Source organism: Canis lupus, chromosome 1 (assembly GCF_011100685.1).
Source record: "Canis lupus familiaris isolate Mischka breed German Shepherd chromosome 1, alternate assembly UU_Cfam_GSD_1.0, whole genome shotgun sequence".
Taxonomy (NCBI): Eukaryota; Metazoa; Chordata; class Mammalia; order Carnivora; family Canidae; genus Canis; species Canis lupus.
The window spans coordinates 59,285,986-59,295,791 of NC_049222.1; the positions used below are offsets into that span (position 1 = coordinate 59,285,986).

At 43.2% G+C, this 9,806-nt stretch overlaps 1 long non-coding RNA gene across 1 annotated transcript; it reads right to left on the minus strand.

Annotated features, from left to right (window-relative positions):
• Window positions 1-1,576: 1,576 nt before the first annotated feature.
• On the minus strand, window positions 1,577-9,462 carry LOC111096094. Its single transcript, XR_005353110.1, has 3 exons — window positions 9,335-9,462; window positions 6,702-7,099; window positions 1,577-6,323 (listed from the first exon to the last, which is right to left on the minus strand). It is a non-coding gene; the product is annotated as an uncharacterized LOC111096094 (long non-coding RNA).
• Window positions 9,463-9,806: the final 344 nt, after the last annotated feature.

A 9,806-nucleotide genomic window follows, 5' to 3' on the forward strand; every position in this document is an offset into this window, starting at 1 on the left:
TCCATTGTGGCCATCTCTAGCCCATGGAAAAACACTCAGGTGCCCTTTGTCCCCACAATCTCCATTACCTATGCAATTATCCATTTACAGATTCTTGACTTTAGGATTTTCCAGTCATGGGTCCAGTAGCAGCCTCCTGTCCTCATAGAATCCAATGGACATAGGTCCACATCTCTGAGTAGCATCCTTAAACTTTCCTTTTAATTGGCTCAAGAGGAAGAAAAGATTTCCAAAGAGGGGGAAGACTGCCATAGTACTCCCACAACCTTCTCCAAAGAAATTATCTGTCAGATTTCTAATCTCTTGCCAACAATAATCTTTTGTATGTAAATTATAGCTTTTGTACATCTTCCAATTGTGGAAGGTGCCAAGAGATGTGAAACTGGTTTTTGCCAACCTCCTTTTAAAGTTCTATGAAGAGGGGTGCCTGGGTGGCTCAGTGGTTGAGCGTCTGCCTTTGGCTCAGGTCATGATCCCGGGGTCCTAGGACTGAGTCCCATGTCAAACTCCTCGCAGCGAGCCTGCTTCTTCCTCTGCCTGTTTCTCTGCCTCTCTCTGTGTGTCTCTCATGAATAAATAAATAAATAAAATCTTTAAAAAAATAAAAAATAATGTCCTATGAAGGTAGTTTAGAAATTTAACTTTGAACAAACAAGTATATGCCATCAATTCCTTTGATTCTAATTTTGGGGGCTGCAGCTAAACTGAGAATTAACTTGTTATAGGATATTTATTTTCTTCTAGAAAGCTCTAGGTTTTTCTCTAGGTTTTTCTTTCTGGGCCCCACTCATGTCATTTCTTCCATCCAGAATGTCCATATCTCCAATGTCATCTATAAGGCTCAGCTCAAAGATGACCCCCTGCACAGAGTTATCCCAGATTCCCACAGCTACAAGTGATCTCTCTCTTCCTTGTACCATTTTTACCCCTCTCAAATAGTGGTTACCCATACTCTGTCCTTGCATTGTAATTATTGCAGAGCACGCCCTTTTCCTTATGGAATATAAAAGCCTTCACTATAGAGAATCTGCCTGTATGAGTTTGCTAGGGTTGCTATGACAAGTATCCAGACTGAGAGCTTTAAATAACAGGAAACTGTGTCCTCACAGCTCTGGAAGCTTGAAGTCTAAGATCAAGGTGGCAGCAGGGTTGGCTTCTTCTGAGGCTTCTATTCTTGGCTTGAAGATGGCCATCTTCTCTGTGTGTCTCCGCATGGTCTTTCCTCTGTGTTGTCTCTGTGTCCTAATCTCTTCTCATAAGGACACCAGTCAGATTGGCTTACCTTGGGGATCCCTGAGTGGCTCAGTGGTTTGGTGCCTGCCTTTGGCCCAGGGCGTGATGCTGGAGACCCGGGATCGAGTCCCACATCAGGTTCCTGGATGGAGCCTGCTTCTCCCTCTGCCTGTGTCTCTGCCTCTCTCTCTCTCTCTCTATCATGAATAAATAAACAAAATCTTAAAAAAAAAGCGAATATAAAACAACAACAAACAAACAGACAAAAACACCTTGTCCACCTACTCTATCCTCATTTTTGGAACAATGACCGGAATGAGACTGTGATGCCTAGAGTTCTAGAAGCCATTTCGTCGTGATCATGAGGTGACAAACAAGAGGAACAAAGCCATTGCACTAAGGTAGCAAGAGTATAAAAAGTGGCTGGGTCTTTTTGCTGACAATGTTAGATGATTAAATCTTTATTGTTTAAACAACTGTTAGCAAGCTTTCTTATAACCTGTAATCAAAAGTTTTCCTGAAAGAACAGTTGTCTAGTAAAGTGAAGGGAAAGCTTAAAATTCAGAAATTCTATTCCTAGGAATATATATCCTAAGGAATCTTCACAAATATGCACAAGAAAACATGCCCAGAAATATTCACTACAACACTGTTTCTAATGGTGAGAAACATCAAAATGATCTAAATATTCACCAATAGGAAATATGGATAAATAGATAATTTGAGGTCTAGTCCTATAAAAGAATACCACAGAGAATTTAAATAAATTAGAATTATGCATATCAATAGACTAAATCTTAACAGACTGCTGAGCAAAAAAAATGCAAGTTGCAAGAGGATTTATACAGTATGTTACATTTACATAAAATTTCAAAACAGGAAACAATATCATATATTGTTTAAAGATGAATTAATGTAATTAATTAATTAATGTAAACCATGCATGAGAATGCTAAATATCAAGTTCATTATACTGTTTACTTTTGTGAAGAAAGGTAAGGAAATGGTATAGGCGATTCAACTCCATCTATAATATAAAATATAAAGTACTGGGGCAGCCCCAGTGGCTCAGCGGTTTGAGCACTGCCTTCGGTCCAGGGCGTGATCCTGGAGACCGGGGATCGAGTCCCACGTCGGGCTCCCTGCATGGAGCCTGCTTCTCCCTCTGCCTGTGTCTCTTCCTCTCTCTCTCTGTGTGTCTCTCATGAATAAATAAATAAAAAATCTTAAAAAAAAAGTACTCCATGAATACTAATTATTATAGGTAATAACAAGACTGTTCTAAGATTTCTCTAAAAGCACAATGTTATAGCATTTCATTTCTTTATAAGATGCATCAAGTCCTCCTTGGCTGACTCCAGTCATTATACATCAAAGCTCACAGTATTTAAATTGCAAAATTTGAGCCCTATAATTAGTGAGAAATAACAGAATAATCTTCATGTATTAGACACTTCCAAGGTAATTTCTGTGGGCATCAAAATAATTCAGTAAGTCATAAGTTTCTTTGCAGTGTTGGTGGCAATCCTTTGCAAAGTGCACCAACCCACACAACCCTGGATTCAACGTTCATGTAAGTATAATTCCTGCAATTTTTCTTATTCTTGTAATCCTTTATTTTTCTAAGACAAGTTGTAAAATTGTAATATCTTCATCCCTATCTCAGAAAGACCCTACATTTCAAAATCACAAACCTTTCCCACATTCCAACATTAAGGCTAATAGGAAACTACAGGAGAATTCGAGTTTATTGGGAAAAAAAGGAGATGAGAGAAAGCACTGTTTGTCCCAGGCAAACAACACAGTCCTCATTCTACATCAAAGGCCAGATAAATATCAGATATAATTAATATTTCACTCCTTCTGAAAGATTTTTCCCAGTGTCCTACAAGCAATATTTCTTGCATCAACTTCAAAGTAAAACTACAGGATCTTTTTAGAACTCTGTGCCAAAAGAATTATGTAGAACAGAGCTGCTGCCATAAGGGGACAAAGAAATTCCAAAGTCCTATGTTAAGCAAACAAGAAAGGGCCAGGGAATTTTGGATAAATGAGACCAATCTGTGAATGCCCCAACTGTGAGTTTGAGAGGTGGATGGAAGAGATAAAGTGCTCATACCAACCTAGCGGGCAGGAATTACTGATAGGTGATCTTGACCAGCCCCAGAGGTCCCAGAACTCAGTGGCCCTGCTCTGACTCCTCGAGGTGAGTGATGCAAGTGTCCAGCAATTCCCTGGCCCTTAGAATCTCCTAAGAGAAGTGCTGATTCCAATGTAGTGATTGTACTCTGAGTTAAAAGGACCATAAGCCTCCAGAATGTGAACCAGAAACACCCCATCCAACCCTGAATCAAGAGGTTGGGACGGAGAGTGGTACCATATTTCCATCCAACTGTGCCCCCCCCACCCCCGTTGTAAGCTTCTGCCGTGAAAGCTGGCTGTGGGAGGGCGGGCCAATAAAGTGACTGTGGGAGATCCTCGAGCAGGGTCTGGGGAGGCCCATTAAGCCAGAGAATTGGAATGTAGGCTCCAAACAGGGCTGGAGATAAGGCATGTGGAAGCACCACGACAGCCAATAAGGCAGGATCTACAGAGAAGCGCAGAAGATGACGTTAGGATGAAGAGAGATGATCAAAACAAAGAAGGCCAAGGGTCAGAAGGGTAGGGTGAGGTAATAGTGAACATAACGTACAGAAGCTTCAGAAGAAGGCAGGTTCTGGTGGGCAGGATTAGGCATGAGAAGTGCCCCTTCGTGTCTTGCTCAGCAGAACTTCCATCACCCTAAGAACCAAGGTTCTGGGCCTCTAGCTGCCAAACCCCTCTGGCGCCACAGCTAGGATCCGGGCCTCTTGGCTCAGTCTGGGTAGCTCCACTCTGCCCCCAGCCCCACTCTTGGGCCCCAGCTGTGCAAAACTGCCCACCAGACTCCCTCTCCTTTCCCCTTACTCTGCTTCGGGCGTTGCCTCCTCTTGGGGCACGTGTGGTCTCCAATGAGGCTGAGCAACCTGTTATTTCCAACTTTCCACTCGTCCTTCCCACTTTCTCTATTCTGACAGTCGGACCTCCCCGCCCTGAACCTGACCACTGACCTGGGGGGCTCTCTCCAAAGGCCAACCTTCGGAACCTCTTCCCACTTGGGGGGGGCTTGCTGGTAGGTGCTCTGGGGTTCCCCTGCCTATTCATGTTCCATTCCAAGAGAACAGCGAGCAGCCCCCAATAAAGCAGACATGTCAAAGAGAAAGACTAGGATGAGGATGGGGGCCACATGATGGGTGATGGCTGAGTGAGCTGCTTCAGGCAGACAAACTCCAGGCCCAAATAAAGGGAGGGGCAGGAAATGATGAAGGCAAGCAGGAAACAAAAGAATCTCTATGTGGAGCAAGTAGGCTGAGGCAGGCTCTGACCCACTTCTCCTTAGCTTCCTTGCCCTCTTTGCCCAGGGGGCCCTGCTTTCTGAATGAGACCAGCGGGGAGGCAACTTGAAAAGGCCGGCTTGGGTGACTGTGCCATGGAAGGGGGCATTTCCTTACAGCAGCTTCTGATAAGGACACACTTACCAGCTGTTGTCCCCTTACTGCTTCTTTACAGGAAAACTCCAGTGGGATGCCTGGGTGGCTCAGCCGTTGAGCATCTGCCTTTGGCTCAGTTCGTGACCCCGGGGTCATGGGATGGAGTCCCACATCGGGCTCCCTACATGGAGCCTGCTTCTCCCTCTGCCTGTGTCTCTGCCTCTCTCTCTCTCAATCTCTCTCTCTCTCTCTGTGTGTCTCTCATGAATAAATAAATTTAAATTTTTTTTTTTTTTTAAAGGAAAGCTCTAGCAGCCCTACTAGTCCTAAGCTTTCAGTAGCTTATCTTTTCTTGCCTTTGGGAAAGAGAAAGAACGAGAAGCTGAGCTTCTGGATCCGCAGGTCCCTGTCCTAGAACTATCTTTTCCAATCTACCTTGGGTGGCCAACTTGTGTCCTGAACACCCTTTTCCTGGCCTTCAAATCTCAGTCTGAAACAAAAGCTACTGTACGGTGTATTTGAAAGTTGGTAAGAGAGTAAATCTTAAAAGTTCTCATCACAAGGAGAAGAAAGTCATAACTATGTGTGCTGATGGAGGTTAGACTGAGTGTGGTGGTCACTCCACAGCATATACATGTATCAAATCAGTATGTTGTCCACCCAAAACTAGTAAAATGTGATGCCAATTACACCTCAATTAAAAAATTAAGGAAAAATAATGTTTCAAAAAACAGATAAATAAGCTTTGAGTGTTTAAATGGTATGACTCTAGGGTATCTTTAAAATTTATCAAGCACAGGTTTTACATAATTACTATTTGACCAGCTCCCTGACTGAGAGTATTTTCATTTTCAGATGGTATTGCCATCCTTTTCTCTCAACAGTCACATGGATAAAATTAACATTCTAGGATAAAAATTACATTTACATATTTTTATAGAGTTCCTTTCTCAGTCCAAGTGTGACATCACATTTTGGTCTGGAGAGAAGCTTGTTGAGTCATACCTTTAAGCTTGCAAGAACTTCACAAAGGGTAAGGAAGAGCTCCTGCCCTAAATTATAGAGTTTAGATTATTGGAGTTGCGTTTTTTCCTGAGAGAAAAATCAAACATTTAAGGGTAAGAGCACTTGAACATTCCATAAAACACTTGTACATTTATTACCACGTGCTCTCCGTTCCTTCATCCGGACCTCCTACATTTGTTGGTTGGTGGTTCCTATTGGGGCCAGAGAGCATATAAGCAAACCCTACAATTTGTGCTATTTTCATACCCTCAGTAACTGAACTTTGATGATCGAATTCCTGTCAAGTGCCATTCGCGAGACTGCAGGGAGACCCTGAGGATGTGTGCAGAGCTCTCTCAAGACCCTGGAGCCCTCCCACAGGCAAAGCCTGCTGGGAATGACAAGTTGCCCCCTCGGCTCCCGCTCCCCAGGGAAGGGGAGCAGCTCTGGGACAGTGTGGAACAGGACAGAACAAGGGCTTGCGGGTTCAATACCAAACCAGATTCTCTGCTCAATCATGTAATAGCTGCAACCTTGGGCCCATCAATGAGCTACTCTAAGCTCCAGGGTTGGCATCTGTAAAATAAAAGTAAAAATGTATACATTATAGAGATTTTGCGTAAATTAAATCAGCGTGGTTTAATTCAGCAAGGTCCCTGCAGTCAGACTGTTAGAGTGCCAATTCTGGCTAGACCACTCACTTGGATGTGACTCTGGGCAAGCCCTCTCAGGTCATTTAGCCTCAATTCCTCAATATATGCAATATTGATAGAAATGGTTCCCACCAGGGGCACCTGGATGGCTCAGTGGTTGAGCATCTGCCTTTGGCTCAGGTCATGGGTTCCAGGATCGAGTCCCACAGGGAACCTGCTTCTCCCTCTGCTTATGTCTCTGCCTCTCTCTGTGTCTCTCATGAATAAATAAATAAAATCTTTTTAAAAAAATGATTCCTACCTTATTGGTCAGTTGTGATGAGCAAATGAGATTATCCACAGGAAGAACGTATCACAGTGGCTGGCATATCGTAAGTGTTCAGATGAAGAGTAGCTCTTATTCTGGAAAGCACCACACACAACAACCTATTTCCCATTCTCTTAACTAGGTTGCAGATTAATACAAGGCAGGGGTGCCAGAAATGCCCACAGGCAGACCCTTTTCTTTACAAAGCATTTCTTTCTCTTTTTTTCTTTTTTCTCCTTTCAAGAATGTTCTGGTACACATTAGCAAAAGGCCTTGGGGAGAAGGGATCCTAGAAAGGCTTTAAGTGTCTGTATTTCCTTCACAATGAAATCCATGTGCTTTTCAAAGAACCAGTATCCTGGAAAGGGGCCAGTTACAGTAAATGCCTAATACTGTAAAAAAGCACAAAAGAAGAGACTACGTGAGTCCAGATTAAAGATAGATCATTATTAGCATTAATATCTTTGTTAACATTTTTATATGCTATTTTAAATGTGTGAATTGTGGTTGATTTAGAGATGAATTTTATTCAAGAGGTAGTTGTGTAGGTGTTTCCAACTGTAGAGCAATGCTCTTTCGGGCAGTAATTAAATGTGTAGCTCTGGGGAAAGGTTGAGACTGAAGTTTTGTTTGTTTGTTTGTTAAAATATTTTATTTATTTATTTATGAGAGACACACAGAAAGAGGCAGGCTCCGCATGGTTAGCCTCATGTGGGGCCAGATCCCTGGACCCCAAGATCACGACCTGAGCCTTAAAGGCAAACACGCTCAACCACTGAGCTGCCCAGGTGCCCAAGAAACTGGAATTTAAATAAAAACTTAGAGAAAAAAGTGATGGTTACCAGGGGCTAGGTGGAGTGGGGAGTTACTGTTTAATGTTTAATTCTGTAAGGGATGATAAAAAAAATTCTGGAAATGCATAGTGATAATGTTTACACATTCTTGTAAGTGTACTTTATGCCAAGGAGTTGTACACTTAAAAATGGTTAAATTGGCAAATCTCATGTATGCTTTACCACAATTTTACAAAGCGCTGTCTCCACCTTAGGGTTTAATCAGTTTTTATAGACACAGTATTTTCCAGTCAGGGATCACTCAGTGGCCCCAGTTGGAATGGCCTGCCTTTTGGGGAGGGAACCTGCAGCAAACCTGCTGCTTCCCACAGGTAGCAGGGACCCCACAGGGACCCCACAGGGGTGACCAGAATGCTGTGTGTCCTGATTAGCATACGAATTTACTGCTTATATTCAGATGCTTTGAAATGTGAAGGTTTGCTATTTTTAAATATTCCAAGCTCCCTCCTTTCAATGTCACCGCTTAAAGGCAGGGTTTTCATGGGTGGCTTAGCTGTCAAGTGAAGGGTAGGTGTAAAGAGGCACATCTTCCCGCTTCCTTCCGGTGAGTGAGTCATTTCCGCTAATGTGAGATTTTAACTGGAACCATCCAATCCTGATATTTGGGGGCTCATTTATATGGTAAAAGCAAGCTAATCCTCCTGGCAAAGCATTAAAATGTTTTTGAAGCTCTGATGCTTGAATAATATTAGTAAAATTGTCTCACGAAACTGGAATGAATTCTTTTCCACTTTTCAGAGGAGGGTGGCTTAGAATGAAGACTAGGCCAGGGTGTCTGTACACACCGTAGGGTGCTTGCCAGAAGGCTGGCACCTGTGGAGCTGCGGTGTTTTTCTCTCTCTCACCCTGTCCCTCCTGGAGTTCCTCCTCTCTGTTTCTGAGCCTTCCCCCTGGCTTCTTTTCTCTCTCTCTCTCACGGGCCATGCATGGTAAAAGGCAGTGAGCCAAATATTATTATTGCCATTTTACAGATTTTACAAATGAGATCCAGGAAGGACACGTGACACACAGCTAGGTATGGGAAGAGCCCGTCATAAAACCCATGTCTTGTGACTGGCTGGTCCCAGAGCTGCAGCCAGGGTTCTGGGGCCTGCAGTCCATGAAGGGAGCTGGGACACAGCACCACCAGGCAGATGGTTCCAGTGACTTTGCCAACCGGCAGGTGTGGTGCTGAGCACAGTTCATTATTAAGCTTCCCTGAAGCTGCTCCTAGGAGCTCCCATTCTGGCTGCTGAGCAGCCCTCATCCATCCCTCCAGACTGGAAGAGGCTGTAGGAGGTGCTCAGTCAGAGGAGGCCAACAGACACATATACCCTCTGGATTCTGGAGACGACGATGCTGAGATCCTTTCAAAGTCAAAACTGCCAACCAAATTTAGCCATTTTTTAGTCCACATAGCTAGGGAAATATCATGATAAAATTATTTTCAAAAGATTAATTCAGTTGTCATATTGAATTGTTATCTAGTTCATTCTAGCTACACAAATACTGGATTTGGGCAACTTAAAAACCTTTTTCCAGGGGGCCTGGGTGGCTCAGTCAATTAAGGTCTACCTTTGGCTCAGGTCATGATCTCAGGGTCCTGGGATCGAGCCCGGAGTAGAGCTCCCTGCTCAGTGGGAGTCTGCTTTTCCCAAGCATTCGCTCTCTTAAATAAATAAATAAAACCTTAAAAAAAAAATCTTTCCATTTCCCTTCCCTAAAGAATTAATTTAGTTAAGTAAAAATGCAAAAGATTAGCAACATCCTGTTAATATTATGATTAATCGATACCTGTCATGCAAGACGGTCATGACTTAAGAATTCTTCATCAGATTCCTGAATCAAGTCTGTATCTCCTTTTGAAGTTATATTCTAAAAAAAGAAATCCTGGTCTGAGAAGCCTGAAAAGAAATTTTCAGTGTACGCCAAAAGCCTTCTAGCTTTTATTCTTCTTTGCTATTTGCTATTAGCAAGAGAGGAAACGCGTTGTTAGAAAAAATCCCACCCAGAAAAATCCCCCCCAGGTCACAATTGACTTTCTCTTTCTTAAGATGCCCAGCTGCCACAAGCAAAAGCCAGTTCAAAGATAGATCTTCGGGGCACCCCCTGGTGGCTGAGAAGAGTCACGATCTCAGGGTCCTGACCCAGAAGGTCCCTGATCTTTGAGGCTTTCTAGATGGCCATCACCAAATTTTCCATTCAACACTGAGAATACATTCAGATCAGGAAAACAGGAGGGAGTGGAAAGAATCTGGAATCACAA